Source organism: Cetorhinus maximus, chromosome 4 (assembly GCF_964194155.1).
Source record: "Cetorhinus maximus chromosome 4, sCetMax3.hap1.1, whole genome shotgun sequence".
NCBI classification, from domain to species: Eukaryota; Metazoa; Chordata; class Chondrichthyes; order Lamniformes; family Cetorhinidae; genus Cetorhinus; species Cetorhinus maximus.
The window spans coordinates 166,911,400-166,925,690 of record NC_135882.1 but is presented as its reverse complement, the minus strand read 5'-3'; positions in this window follow the sequence as shown (position 1 = coordinate 166,925,690).

The window sequence follows — 14,291 nt, the reverse complement described above, 5'->3', positions numbered from 1 at the left end:
GCCGCCATCCTGAGAAGGACCCCCTTATCCCCACTCTCTGCCTCCTGCCAGACAGCCAATCTTCTATCCATGCTAGTACCTTGCCTCTAACACCATGGGCTCTTATCTTCCTGAGCAGCCTCCTGTGCGGCACCTTGTCAAAGGCCTTCTGGAAGTCCAAGTAGATAACATCCATTGGCTCTCCTTTGTCTAACCTACTCATTACCTCCTCAAAGAATTCTAACAGGTTTGTCAGCCATGACCTCCCCTTGATGAAACCATGCTGACTTTGCCCTATTTTACCATTCACTTCCAAGTATTCTGAAATCTCATCCTTAATAATGGACTCTAAAATCTTACCAACGACCGAGGTCAGGCTAATCGGCCTGTAATTTCCCGTCTTTTGCCTCACTCCCTTCCAGGCGTTGCAGCTGCCTGGTGTATCTGCGGGCTCCTCTCAGGACGCTCCGGATGAGAGCGGCAGCTCCTCCGCTCCTCTCCCAGTGACCGTTGCACCTGATGAGGCTGCGACGACTGGGGAGATGCCAGCTGTGGCACTGGCAGCTTCCTCCCAGGCGGGGCCAGCACAGGCTCCACGGGCCAGAGGACGACCGCCAAGGTCATTGAGGCCAACAGGACAGCGGGGTCAGCAGGCTGTCTCAGACGCCACTCCCAGAGAGGGGTCAGCACCAAGATGTAGCACCCGAAAACGTAAACATAAGGCACCTTAGGCACACCACAGGTTTATCACTGGTGCTTTTGTGTTGGCCCGCAATGAGGTCTTTGTGAGTTGGTGTGATTTTTAACACCTTTGTTATTTTGTTTCATTAAGTTTCTTTGGTTGTAATATTAAATTCAGATATGTCACCATGGCTGAGGGTGCCTCTTTTCTTCTGCAGGTGGATGGTTTCCAGAAATGTTATGAGTGTTTTGTGGGACATTCAGCTTTATTAACAAGGACTTTAGTTACTGTTCCTAACCTGGCAGATTTTGTACTTAGGTGTCGAGTTTGGAGCCTACAGCCCAGGCTTGTCCTGGAGATCCATATGTGTTGTGCTAGCTGAAGGTTCATTGGATTAAAGCCTCCTGGGTGTCTCTGCCTCCCTGGAGTATGCCTGGGTCAGTGTCTACCCCCTCAGCATTTCCCTGTGCGTGCTCATCCTCGGACTCACTGCTGGACTCATCATGTGCAGCCGCAGCCACTGCATCGACATCTTCATCATCCACAGTGTCCCCTCTTTCCAGCGCAAAATTGTGGAGAGCGCAGCATTCAACCAGTATCACCGAGACATGATCTGGGGGGTACTGGAGTGCGCCCCCTGAGCGGTCCAGGCACTGGAAGTACATCTTGAGAAGACCAATGGTTCTCTCCACCACAGCCCTTGTGGTGCCGTGGCTCCTATTGTAGCGCTGCTCAGTTTCTGTTCTTGGATGGCGGAGAGACATCATGAGCCACCTTCTGAGGGGATAGCCCTTGTCACCCAGCAGCCATCCATCCAGCCGGGCTGGAGCACTGAAGAGCCCCGGCACCTGGGAGTGTCTGAGGATGTAAGCGTCATGGGAGCTGCCTGGGTACCTTGCACAGACTTGTAGAATCAGCATCCTGTGATCACACACTATCCGCACGTTCATGGAGTGGAAGACCTTCCTGTTGACGAAGGCACCCGGCTCACCTGCTGGAGCCTTGATGGCCACATGTGTACAGTCTACAGCACCCTGGACACGGGGGAAGCCAGCAATGGCCATGAAGCCTCTGGCTCGCTGTGTCTGACTTGCCAGGCCCCAACGGAAATGAATGAAGGGCAATGCAAGTTTGAACAGAGCGTCTGTAACTTGCTTGACACAAGTGTGGACAGCTGATTGGGAGACAGCGCAAAGATCACTCACCGAGCCCTGGAAGGAGCCAGAGGTATAGAAGTTGAGGGCAGCTGTGACCTTCAGAGCCACTGACATGGGGTGTCCACCCACACAGTTAGCGGAGATCTCAGGACCATTCATTTGACAGATATAGTTGACTGTCTCCCTTGAGAGAGGGAGTCTCCTTCGGCACTGCACCTCAGACATATTGAGGTAGCTGCTTCACCGTCTGTATACCCTGGCAGCAGGATAGTGGCATCTTCTGTGGCCCCTTCCACCTCGGTCTACCTCTTGGCCCTGCGCCCCTTCTGCCTGCGCCTGTTCTCCCAAAGGTTGCTCATCTGGAGGCTGAATGTGCATTCCTGGCCTCCTCCCCCTTCTAGCCCTCCCTTCCTCCTCAGAGGAGGTGCCTCCAGTGGTCAGTTCAGCTCCCATTCCCAGGCTAAGGGAAGGCTTCCTGAAACCTGCAGGCCCAAAAAGTTTCCTCACTGCAGAGTGCTGACCTGAAGGTTGAGAGTCCAGACAAAGCAGTTGATATGCATTTTGAAGTATTGCAGATCACACAGGCAAGTTTCAATAACTCTGAAAAATCAATAATTGAGCGAGCACACTCGCGACCCCAGTGAGCCCTCTTATACCGCCCTTGGACGAAGTTTATACAAATGTGTCCTACCCGCCTGCCCGTTGCGCCCGTTCGCTGACCCGAAGATCGCACGGGCACCAAAAAATCAGCATCGATTCGTGAGTCAAGGGCCTTAAGTGGCCCGTTAATTAATGGGGGGGCGCCCATCGGATATTATCGCGCACCCGCCCATCGCAATATCGCGATGGCGCGCGGTGACGTCAGGACACTCACCCAACATCACCGTGCGTCATTTTACACCCGGACGTGCGGGGCCCGATCTCCACACACCAACCGGGAAATCCTGGCTCCTGTGTGCATCGCCACAGGAGGTCAACAAGCGCCTGTCAATTAACACAGCTCCTGCTGACCGTGTGAATAGTTCGGGATGGGGATTGAGTGTTATTGTCGGGGTCAGTTTACAATCGCTGTAATGATGTTAAACGCGGTCCACTCAATGGTTCCACTGTTTTGCGTTTGGTTATTTTTGCGTCTTTTTGGCTGATCAATTCTCACTGTGATTGGAGAGGAGCACATTCGGCTTGAAACGTTAACCTAGTTTCTCTCTGCACAGCTGCGGTCAGAGCTGCTGAATATTTCCAGCACTTTCTATTTTTATTTCAGGTTTCCGTTCGCAGTATTTTGCTTTTATTATCCTTTTTAAATAAATGACCTGTTTATTATCATATTGCTGTTAGTGAGAGTTTGCTGTGCAAAAATTGGCTGCCGCGCTTGCTAAATTACAACAGTGGCCACACTTGAAATATATTTCGGTGCCTGAAAAGCAAGTTGGGATGTCCTTTGTTCACAAAAGGAGCTGTAGATTGACCCAAATTTTTCTTTTCTCTAACTGGCCGTTTGCATTTGACATCGAGACGATGGAATGTGATCTTGTAGCTCCCTCTGGTGGGTATTCTCAGTACAACAGCCAAAAAAAAACTGGAAATCATCGATGTTTGTGCAATTTCAGGATCAGTACTCACTCGTAGGCCAGGGTTTCCCATTCGTCAGGCAGGCTTGGCGGGAGTGGGCAGGGGTACAGTCGTGGAGCTGACCACTGCTCGCCTTCGGCTCTGCACCGCGGTGGTGGGGGAGGAGGAGGAGGAGGAGGGGAGAGTCGGGTCCAGCGCTCTTTCGCATGTAACCGTGTCGCGTGAGATGGGACGTGTTTTCATTTTTTAAAGAAAGTTTTTATTTCATTAGCTTTAGGAAGCCTCGTCCCGCTCGTGAATGAGGTTTCCTGAAACATGTAAAGGCCGCTTGGCCTTTTTGCCTGCCCCGCCAAGCGTTAGGTTGGACGGACAGGGTAAAATTCGCGTTAATTACCTAGTTAATGGCCTTAATAGGCTTTTCAATTACCGGCGGGCACCCAGCCGACTCTGGCGCGCACACACCGAGCGAGATATCGCCCAGCTCTGTGGGGATGTCGGGACGCACGCCCGATGTCATCGCGCGTCACTTTACCTTCGGGCGTGTCGGGCGCGTGCCGGCCGCACTGAAGGTCAAATTGTGCCCGAAGCTTTGAGAAGGTCTTGTGGCAGGCGGAGTGGGTAATGGTCCCTGCCTCTGGCTCAGAAGCTCCGGGGTTGGAGTCTCACCCCAGGACTGGATGGCCGAGCAAGGTGTGTACTAACCTGCAAATCCTTCCATCGTACCAATGGAAAGCAGGAAGGGTGGGAGGGATTCCTGGTCAGCTGTGGTCAGATGTTGGAGGCTCTACCATCACTATCCATAACTCCAGACTATAGCTTGTCAAATAAAAGTGCACATTGCCACAGCAACTCAGATCCTCTGAGTGACCTGTAAATCACCACAGCAACTCAGACCCTCTGAGTGATCTATAACTCACCACAGCAACTCAGACCCTCTGAGTGACCTGTAAATCACCACAGCAACTCAGACCCTCTGAGTGATCTATAACTCACCACAGCAACTCAGACCCTCTGAGTGACCTGTAAATCACCACAGCAACTCAGACCCTCTGAGTGATCTATAACTCACCACAGCAACTCAGACCCTCTGAGTGACCTGTAAATCACCACAGCAACTCAGACCCTCTGAGTGATCTATAACACACCACAGCAACTCAGACCCTCTGAGTGATCTATAACTCACCACAGCAACTCAGACCCTCTGAGTGATCTATAACTCACCACAGCAACTCAGACCCTCTGAGTGACCTGTAACTCACCACAGCAACTCAGACCCTCTGAGTGGTCTGTAACACACCACAGCAACTCAGACCCTCTGAGTGATCTATAACTCACCACAACAACTCAGACCCTCTGAGTGATCTATAACACACCGCAGCAACTCAGACCCTCTGAGTGATCGATAACTCACCGCAGCAACTCAGACCCTCTGAGTGACCTGTAACACACCACAGCAACTCAGACCCTCTGAGTGATCTATAACTCACCGCAGCAACTCAGACCCTCTGAGTGACCTGTAACTCACCACAACAACTCAGACCATCTGAGTGATCTATAACTCACCACAGCAACTCAGACCCTCTGAGTGATCTATAACTCACCGCAGCAACTCAGATCCTCTGAGTGATCTATAACTCACCACAGCAAGTCAGACCCTCTGAGTGATCTATAACTCACCACAGCAACTCAGACCCTCTGAGTGATCTGTAACTCACCGCAGCAACTCAGACCCTCTGAGTGATCTATAACACACCACAGCAACTCAGACCCTCTGAGTGACCTGTAACACACCACAGCAACTCAGACCCTCTGAGTGATCTGTAACTCACCACAGCAACTCAGACCCTCTGAGTGATCTATAACTCACCACAGCAACTCAGATCCTCTGAGTGATCTATAACTCACCACAGCAACTCAGACCCTCTGAGTGATCTATAACTCACCGCAGCAACTCAGACCCTCTGAGTGATCTGTAACACACCACAGCAACTCAGGCCCTCTGAGTGATCTATAACTCACCACAGCAACTCAGACCCTCTGAGTGATCTATAACTCACCACAGCAACTCAGACCCTCTGAGTGATCTGTAACTCACCACAGCAACTCAGACCCTCTGAGTGATCTGTAACTCACCACAGCAACTCAGACCCTCTGAGTGATCTGTAACTCACCACAGCAACTCAGACCCTCTGAGTGATCTATAACTCACCACAGCAACTCAGACCCTCTGAGTGATCTATAACACACCACAGCAACTCAGACCCTCTGAGTGACCTGTAACACACCACAGCAACTCAGACCCTCTGAGTGACCTGTAACTCACCACAGCAACTCAGACCCTCTGAGTGATCTATAACACACCACAGCAACTCAAACCCTCTGAGTGATCTGTAACTCACCACAGCAACTCAGACCCTCTGAGTGATCTATAACTCACCACAGCAACTCAGACCCTCTGAGTGATCTATAACTCACCACAGCAACTCAGGCCCTCTGAGTGATCTATAACTCACCACAGCAACTCAGACCCTCTGAGTGATCTATAACTCACCACAGCAACTCAGACCCTCTGAGTGACCTGTAACACACCACAGCAACTCAGACCCTCTGAGTGATCTATAACTCACCACAGCAACTCAGACCCTCTGAGTGATCTATAACTCACCACAGCAACTCAGACCCTCTGAGTGATCTATAACTCACCACAGCAACTCAGACCCTCTGAGTGATCTATAACACACCACAGCAACTCAGACCCTCTGAGTGATCTGTAACTCACCACAGCAACTCAGACCCTCTGAGTGATCTGTAACTCACCACAGCAACTCAGACCCTCTGAGTGATCTGTAACACACCACAGCAACTCAGACCCTCTGAGTGATCTATAACACACCACAGCAACTCAGACCCTCTGAGTGATCTATAACTCACCACAGCAACTCAGACCCTCTGAGTGATCTATAACACACCACAGCAACTCAGACCCTCTGAGTGATCTGTAACTCACCACAGCAACTCAGACCCTCTGAGTGATCTGTAACTCACCACAGCAACTCAGACCCTCTGAGTGATCTGTAACTCACCACAGCAACTCAGACCCTCTGAGTGATCTGTAACTCACCACAGCAACTCAGACCCTCTGAGTGATCTGTAACACACCACAGCAACTCAGACCCTCTGAGTGATCTGTAACACACCACAGCAACTCAGACCCTCTGAGTGATCTGTAACTCACCGCCGCTCATGGTTTCAGGTTCAGCCGGCCGGAGCCAATTGCAGACCAATTAAAATCAGGGATTCTCAAAGGGCTAAAATTGGAGGAGTGGAGAATTCTTAGAGGGCTGATAGGACTGGGAGATTACAGAGATAGGGAGAGTGGCTGAAAAAAAGAGACACCCTGTCAAAGCTTTTCGTCTTGCACTCATCAGACAGATGCGTAAGAATGCCAAACCTCAAAGGGAACAACAATTCACACTGCATGAGAAGAGAGAGAGCCGATTGGTTGGCAAGCGGACTCTGATTGGTGGAGGCATTGCCATGGAGAATGCACCAGGGAACAGTTAACTGCCAAGCTTTTGGTTAAATTCAAATGAGCCGACTCTGATTGGTCAAGGCCACAGGAAAGGAACCAGAGCGTGGCTGTCTCCAAGGCTTTTGTTCAATTGGGAAATGTGCAATAGGGAGGGATTAGGCCATGGAGGAGTTTGAAAACAAGGCAAGAATTTTAAACTCAAGGCATTACTGAATTGGGAGCCTCTGTATGCCAGGGAGTCCAGGGGTAGTGGGAAATGGGACAGGGAGTGAAGTAGGGCAAGAGCAGCAGAGTTTGGAATGAGTTCAAGTTAACGGAACATGGTTTGTGGACCAAGGTTGACCATTAACCTCTTCGTTCCTATATCCTACAACTCTTAGCAGAAAACCCAATATTCCATTCACTTTTTCATGGCCTTAGTCTCTTCAGCTGCTGCTTTCAATATCTGATCAATATGAACCCCCAGTCGCCCATGCAGCTTTCTCAACTCAGCCATTTCTTTCATATCAAGATGTATCACCTTAAATTTACTAGCATTAAATTCGATCTGCCACTCATCTATCTGTCCATTCCCCCACCTAAACAATGTTGTTTTGGAATTTATTTTGGCCTTGAGAATGATTCAATATGTCTCCTCTTATAGAACTACCTGCAAAATTTGAATGCTTATTGTTTCCACCCTATATCCAAATAATTGAAGTACGCAGTGAACAGAAGTGATCCTGGGACATCACTGCAGGAGTTCCCCAGGGTAGTGTCCTCGGCCCAACCAGCTTCAGCTGCTTCATCAATGACCTTCCTTCCATCATAAGGTCAGGAGTGGGGATGTTCGCTGATGATTGCACAATGTTCAGCACCATTCACGGCTCCTCAGATACTGAAGCAGTCCATGTCCAAATGCAGCAAGACCTGGACACTATCCAGGCTTGGGCTGATGAGTGGCAAGTAACATTTGTGTCACACAATGACCATCTCCAACAAGAGACATTCTCCCCTTGATGTTCAATGCATTACCATCGCTGAATCGTCACTATCAACATCCTGGGGGTTACCATTGACCAGAAACTGAACTGGACTAGCCATATAAATACTGAGGCTACAAGAGCAGGTCAGAGGCTAGGAACCCTGTGGTGAGTAAATCACCTCCTGACTCCTCAAACCCTGTCCACCATCTACAAGGCATAATTCAGGAGTGTGCTGGAATACTCCCCACTTGCCTGGATGAGTGCAGCTCCCAAAGCACTCAAGAAGCTTGACACCACCCAGGACAAAGCAACCCGCTTGATTGGCACCACATCCACAAACATTCACTCCGTCCACCATTGACGCACAGTAGTAGCAAATGTGTACCATCTACAAGATGCACTGCAGCAACTCACCAAGGCTCCTTCAACAGCACTTTCCAAACCCATGATCGCTACCATCTAAAAGGACAAGAGCAGCAGATAGATGGGAGCACCACCACGTGGAAGTTCCCCTCCAATCACTCCCCATCCTGACTTGGAAATATATCGCCGTTCCTTCACTGTCGCTGGATCAAAATCCTGGAACTCCCTTCCTTACAGCACCGTGGGTGTACCTACACCACATGGGTTGTAGTGGTTCAAGAAGGCAGCTCACCACCACCTTCTCAAGGGCAATTAGGGATGGGCAATAAATGCTGGCCCAGCCAGCGAAGCCCACATCCCGTGAATAAAATAAAAGCCCCTCTAACCGCCCAAAACCTGCCACCTTAAATTCCTCGTATTCAAGCTGAAGCAGTAAGCGATTAACTCATTCACGATCGAGCAATCTCCCAGTCAGAGATTCTGTTTGCCGCTAAAACCCTCACCGTGCCTTTGTAAACCTGACTCTCCGACACTCTCCCGGCTGGGCCTTCCACCTTCCCATGCTCCACACATTTACTCACGCCCAAAACTCTGCTGCCCATATCTTAGCTCGCACCAAGTCCCAGTCAACCAATCAGTCCTGTGTCCGCCCACCTCCGCTGGCTCCTGAAATTAAAAACAAGAGATGCTGAAAAAGCTCAGAAGGGTCATACGGACTCGAAACGTTAACCCTGTTTCTCTCTCCACAGATGTTGCCAGGCCTGCTGAGGTTTTCCGGCATTTTTTTTGTTTTTATTTCAGATTTCCAGCATCCGCAGTATTTTTACTTTCGCCACCTTGGTTCCTGGTCCAGCGATGCCTCCATTTTAAACTTCTCAAACTTCTTTTCAAATCTCTCCATGCCCTTCCCCTCCCTGATTCTGGAATCTCCACAGCCCAGAGGCAACAAGCGGGACAGATAACATTTATATGGTGTCTCACATCAAGCAGTGTTTGACACTAATCCCACAAGATGTTTGCATTCCTCCATTTATGATTTCCTGCGCATTACAGGTTTTATTTACTTGACCATTAGTAGCTGTGCCTTCAGATACCAAGATGCTAATCTTTCCTAAAACTCTGCACGTCTCTACCTCTAACCCCTCCTGTAAGATCCTCCTTTAAACCTACCCCCTTTGACCAAGGTTTTGGTCACTTGGAGAGGCAGAGGGGAAGTCTCTCCCCCCCCGGCAGACAGTGAATCTAGAGCTCAGGGTTTAAAAGTGAGGGTGTCTCTGGACGTGAGGAGGAATTTCTTCTCTCAGAGGATCGCTGCTAATCTTTGGAATTCTCTTCCACACAGCGCGGTGCAGGCGAGGCTATTGAACAGATTCGAGGCTCGGTTAGACAGATTCCTGATCTACCAGAGAGTCAAAGGTTATGGGCATAGAAAAATGGAGTCAAAGCCCAAATAAATCAGCCATGACTTTGTAATGGTGGAGCAGGTTCGAGGGGCCGAATGGCCTACTCCTGCTCCCACTTCTTATGAACTCACAACATCTCCTTATGTGCTCAGTATCAAACTATGTTTGGCAATGTTCCCGTGAAGTGTCTAGGCAGATTTAAATAGAATCACAGAATCACAGTGCAGAAGAGGCCCTTCAGCCCATCGAGTCTGCACCGACACGTGAGAAACACCTGACCTACCTACCTAATCCCATTTACCAGCACTTGGCCCATAGCCTTGAATGTTATGATGTGCCAAGTGCTCATCCAGGTACTTTTTAAAGGATGTGAGGCAACCCGCCTCCACCACCCTCCCAGGCAGTGCATTCCAGACCGTCACCACCCTCTGGGTAAAAAGTTTTCCCTCATATCCCCCCTAAATCTCCTGCCCCTCTCCTTGAACTTGTGCCCCCTTGTAACTGACCCTTCAACTAAGGGGAACAGCTGCTCCCTATCCACCCTGTCCATGCCCCTCATAATCTTGTACACCTCGATCAGGTCGCCCCCTCAGTCTTCTCTGCTCCAACGAAAACAACTCAAGTCGATCCAACCTCTCTTCATAACTTAAAAGTTTCATCCCAGGCAACATCCTGGTGAATCTCCTCTGCACCCCCTCCAGTGCAATCACATCCTTCCTATAATGTGGCGACCAGAACTGCACACAGTACTCCAGCTGTGGCCTCACTAAGGTTCTATACAACTCCTACATGACCTCCCTACTTTTATAATCTATGTCTCGACTGATAAAGGCAAGTGTCCCATATGCCTTTTTCACCACCCCATTAACATGCCCCTCTGCCTTCAGAGATCTATGGACACACATGCCAAGGTCCCTTTGATCCTCAGAACTTCCTAGTGTCATGCCGTTCATTGAATACTTCCTTGTCAAATTACTCCTTCCAAAGTGTATCACCTCACACTTTTCAGGGTTAAATTCCATCTGCCCATTTGAGCATCCCGTCTATATCTTCCTGTAGCCTAAGACACTCAACCTCACTGTTAACCACCCGGCCAATCTTTGTGTCATCCGCAAACTTACTAATCCTACCCCCCACATAGTCATCTATGTCGTTTATATATGGTCACCATTACTGAGACTAGTTTTATATTCCAGATTTATTAAGTGAATTTAAATTCCACCGGCTCTCAGAGTGGGATTTGAACCCATGTCCCCAGACATGGGATCCTCATGCTCCTTCACTGTCACTGGGTCGGGATCCTGGATCTCCCTTCCTAACAGCACTGTGGGTGTACCTACACCACATGGACTGCAGCGGTTCAAGAAGGCAGCTCACCACCACCTTCTCAAGGACAACTAGGCATGGACAATAAATGCTGGCCCAGCCAGCGAAGCCCACATCCCATGAACGAAGAATAAAAAAAGACCATTAGCCTGGGCCTCTGGATGACTGAGCCAGTGACATTACCACTATGCCACCATATCCCCTCCAACTCTGTTAGGATGTTTTCCAAGAGGTTTCATCACACATGACATTCCATCAATCCCACCACCCAAAACCCAACAACTGCCATTGGTCACCAACTTGTCAATCCTCACAGCTCCCAGCCTTCCCACAGCCAATCGCAAAGTGCAGAGACTATTCATTGCCGATTGGATCAGTCAATAAGCCCTATTTTCTCCATCTCCAATATCTCTATCACAGAAACTCATCAAGGCTCCTTAGGCAGCAACTTCCAAATCCATGACCACTACTATCTAGAAGGCCAAGGGCAGCAGACACATGGGAACACCACCGCCTGGAAGTTCCCCTCCAAGTCACTCACCATCCTGGCTTGGAAATATATCACAGTTCCTTCTCTGGCGCTGGGTCAAATCCTGGAACTCCCTTCCTAACAGCACCGTGGGTGTACCTACATCACATGGACTGCAACGGTTCAAGAAGGCAGCTCACCACCACCTTCTCAAGGGCAATTAGGGATGGGCAATAAATGCTGGCCCAGCCAGTGACGTCCCACACCCCATAAGTGAATTAAAATAAACATGTGTTCTAAGAAAATGATATAAAAGAACACAGAATATATTTTTTGTAATGCTTCCTATGATATTTTTCCTGGCTGTTGGTTGCAGTAGTGTTCCAGAGATTAGTCCTGAATACCTGAGTCTCCAGGCAATTCCTGGACTGTTGGCAGCCCTACCTACACATTGTTAACCATAAGTATCAGGAAATGTGTCTCATTTCTGGCCCTGTCCTCTCTGTGCTTCTGTTTGAGAGAAAACCCACTGCTCCCAACTAGATGGCAATGGACTTTTCAGATTGCAAAGGCTGCCATTGTTAAAGGTTGTGGTAAACCTGCCCAGCACTTTAGGTTTTCGGCTCCTCTCTGGGTTTTGTAACGCTCGATAGTTGTGAACAAGAAATGTTTTGCCATTTTTATCACCATTATATATATATAAGTATATCGTCGTTCCTTCACTGTCGCTGGGTCAAAATCCTAACAGCACTGTGGGTGTACCTACACCACATGGACTGCATCGGTTCAAGAAGGCAGCTCACCATCACCTTCCCAAGGGCAACTAGGGATGGGCAACAAATGCTGGCCCAGCCAGCGATGCCCACATCCCACGAACCAATAAAAATAATAATTTTAGGCTTTCTACTGAAATGCAGTACTAGTTCATAGCTGATACATGAAATGTAAAGGGGGTGGAGATGACACTTATCTGTCTGTTATTACTAATGAATCTGCAAGCTAATTACTCGTCATTAATTGATGAAGCTGTGGGTTATTTTATAACAGGCGTTAGCTTCTCGAAAGTGAGCAACGCTACTTACAGTTGAAGGGAGAAAACTATACAGTAAGAAAGAAATGTGCATTTATATAGTGTCTGTAAAGCAGAAAAACATATCAAACAAAACTGGACACTGAGCCGCATAAGGACAGGCAGCCAATTGGTCAGAGAGATAGATTTTACAGAGTGCCTTAAAGGAGAGAGAGGTAAAGGGGCAGAGAGGTTTAGGGAGGGAATTTAGCTGAGGACCTCAGCAGTTGAAGGCACTGCCTGTCACCAGTGGTGGCATGATACTAATAGTGGATGTGCACAAGGCTAGAATGGAGGAACGCAGATACCCTGGAGGGTTGTGGGGCTGCAGGGGGGGTGACAGAGATTGGGAGGCTAACCCACCAGAGAATTGATGTTGCTACATAGCTGGTGTCACCTAGGGATATGATACAAGGCCAACCATTGTCACACGCAGTCACAAGTTAGAGTTAGGTAGCAGTTTTGCTCTTGAGTTTATGACAATACGGCTTGGAGCATCGGAACCTTAGGGCAGGAATAGTTATTTAGCCCCTCCAGCCTGTTCTAGCATTCAATGAAATCATTACAGGTCTGCAGCCCAGCTCTGTACACCCACCTTTTCCCCATATCCCTTAATACCTATAGTTATGTTATTTTCAGACGAGAGTTCCAAACTTCTACCATCTATTGGCCCAGATTTTATTCCCATGATGGGTGTCCCCTCTACCAGTTGGAGAACCAGTGGGAGTCCCGCGTCGATTCCCTGGAGGAGGCCCCGACAAAATTAAATTCCCGTTAGTCACTTCACCGGCCAGCGCCAGACCTTCCTCTGGGTTTTGAGTCTTTGGCGCAGAAGTCCCAGCTCTCTCTCCCGCAATGAGAGGCCAGCAGCTGTCCATTGCCGGCAGGGTCACTGGGAGCGGTGGCTGGTGCTGGTAATGTTCTGAGGCCCAGCTCGAGGGTCAATGCTGGGTGGCTGGACACAGGTGAATGGGGACAGGATGGTTGTCATGAGGAGGGTTTGCTGTGTAGGGGTTCCCCCTTTTTCCTCTCAGAGACCCTCTCCACACTCAAGTCTGTGTCACCAGATTCACCTCCTTCCGACTACAGCCCAGATACTCAGGTCTGCTCTTCTTTTATAATAAATTGACTCAGACGTGTCAAAACATATTTCCTGTTGTTCCAATGTCCATTTAGTTGATTCCAATGCAAAATCCAGACAAGTGTCAACAGCTCCTGCTGGTTGAAACAATACAGAGGTTTCCATGGAAGATGTCTCTCGACAAATATTATCAGTTGTCATTGTGTGAACAATTCTCCTGCTGTTTGTGGTGGCACAGTAACATCACGTTACAGCACCTGGCTCCAAAGTTAATGAGGATTTGAATGACCCTATTCCAGTGCTATTGTCTATGGTGCAGACCTTAGTTGCATAATTCCTTGAATGCATCATATTGATGATATGTCCTTTGTAATGTATTGATGATATGTCCTTTGTATTGTATTGATGATATGTCCTTTGTAATGTATTGATGATATGTCCTTTGTATTGTATTGATGATATGTCCTTTGTAATGTATTGATGATATGTCCTGTCACATTGGGTAATCCGACTTCTTGATTGCATTAGTTGATGGCAGGTAATGGCATTTCACTGGTACCATTGTTTCCTAATAGCAATCAGTCAATGCCCAAACCCTGTCGATGGCTCTGTTTTTTCACTAAATGTCCAAATTAACCCCTTGCTGCCCAGCTCCGTATTGCTGACTGCAGCTCATCATTTTTTGTAATTTAT